This window comes from Vombatus ursinus, unplaced genomic scaffold (genome assembly GCF_900497805.2).
Source record: "Vombatus ursinus unplaced genomic scaffold, bare-nosed wombat genome assembly UNPS02014489.1, whole genome shotgun sequence".
In the NCBI taxonomy this organism is placed as follows: domain Eukaryota; kingdom Metazoa; phylum Chordata; class Mammalia; order Diprotodontia; family Vombatidae; genus Vombatus; species Vombatus ursinus.
Window position 1 is genome coordinate 458,407 of NW_020954267.1, and position 1,921 is coordinate 460,327.

Genomic DNA, 1,921 nt, shown 5'->3' on the forward strand with positions numbered 1-1,921 from the left:
GTGTGTGTGTGTGTGTGTGTGTGTGTGTGTGTGTGTGTGTGTGTGTGTACAGGGGCGATGATCTAGATGGAAATTAGATCTAGGCAAAAAGCTTTCGATCTTTAACAACGGATCTGCCGAGATTTTTCAGAGTCTCGACATTTTCGTCTAAGGAACTCCCAGTGGAAATCTGGTGGGTCCGGTTTAATTCATTTCCAACCCCAAAACCCCGCCTTGTGCATTTTTCCCCCGGAGCCAAGCTCATAGTTGGCCCCCAGTTGGCCGCTTGGTTTTGTCGGGGAGCAGCCTGGGTGACTCGGATAGCCCGGGCTCCTCCCCGCCCTCCTAGGGCACCTGGGGCCCAGGTAAGTAACACAGCCCACTCAGCCCAGGGATTCTCTTTGCAATTCAAAGCGGCTGCCGCGGGGCCCAGGGAAAAACTACAAACTCTTGAGTATCTTTCGGATTAAGACCGGAAGCGAATGAGGACTACCTGGGACAAAAGAAGCAGGTTACCTGATTTTTAACGCATACCGCAGGATCCATAAATGTGGAACGGGAAAAGATCTTAGAGGTAATTACTTCGTTTTACAGAGAAGGAAACTGAGGCCCAGAGAGGTTAAGTTACTTGCTCTGGATCACACAACCAACAAGTGTCCGATGCAGAATTTGAACACAGGTTTCCTGACTCCATTAAGCGCCCTAATCCTTATACCTATGCCTCCATCGCCTTTCGTTAATCCATCCTCTCTCACCTCCAATAAAAAATCGAGGCGCTAGAGCATTTGAAATATCCAGCAAGCTCTAACCTGGAGGACTGGAGTTTTAAAAACACCTTTTCTCCCTCCCCGAGGTTCTCAAGCACTCTTAAGGCTCTGCCTCCTCTCCTCGCAGGTTCGGCTACCCCTTTCTTTATAGAACAGAACAGTAGGTTTCCTCCTACCTCCTATATTAAGTCAACTGGCAGCCGCCGGGGTCTGGAAGGCTCCCTTCTCTCCTTTCCTCTTCCTGCCATCCCACTGCCCTACTTGGCGGCAAGCTCTCTGTTTCACTTTTGTCATGGAAAACTGGCTCAGATGCCTTAGAGTCCAACCTGAATGAATCCTCGTGGGATAGTGTGGGTGTGTGCGCCCGCGCGCGTGTAAGTGTGTGTTCGTGGTGGGTGGGTCTCCTCTCACCCTGAGGGGTTTGGCAGAGACACTAAGGGTCCCTGCGGGTCGGGGCAGGGGGCCGACGCCACCCCAGGAACCCTCAAAGGTCTGAGCCACCTACTCTGGCTAGTTGTTCTGAGGCTAATAGCAGTAACTTACATTTGTATAGCGCTTTGCCCGGTACCAGATGTTATCACACATATCTCATTTCGTAAGAGCTGACGCTTTGAGGTTTGCAGAGGGTTAGCTCGTTTGTTCCTCAGATAGCTTTGTTAGGAAGTTGATGTTACTGTCACCCCCTTTTTACCTGTGAAGAATCCAAGACTTAGAAAGGTTGATTGACCCAAAGTCATAGGCTAGCAAGTGTCTGCGGCAGGATTCGAACTCATCCAGGACCAAAAGTAAAGTCCTCTCGATAGTATTTTAATCTCTTCACAACCTGGCTTCTTCCTCCCTTTCTTACACCTTATGCCTGCCTTTTCACTCTGTGATCATGCTACACAGTCTTATTTAGAGTTTCTAGGACACCACACGCCATCTCTCTCTGTGCCTTTGAACTGGCTTGCCCTTAAATCTAGAATGTTCTAGCCCCTCCCCTTTGCCTCTTGGCTTTCTTAGCCTTTTTCGGTCTGTCGTGCAGTCCTTCAGTCCTGTCTGACTTCAAGACGTCTGGACCATAGCGCTCCAGGCCTTTCTGACCTCCACTGTCTCCCAAAGTCTGTCCAAGCTTACTGTCCACGGAGTTTTCATGGCAAAGATACTGGAATGGTCTGCCATTTCCTTCTCCAGTG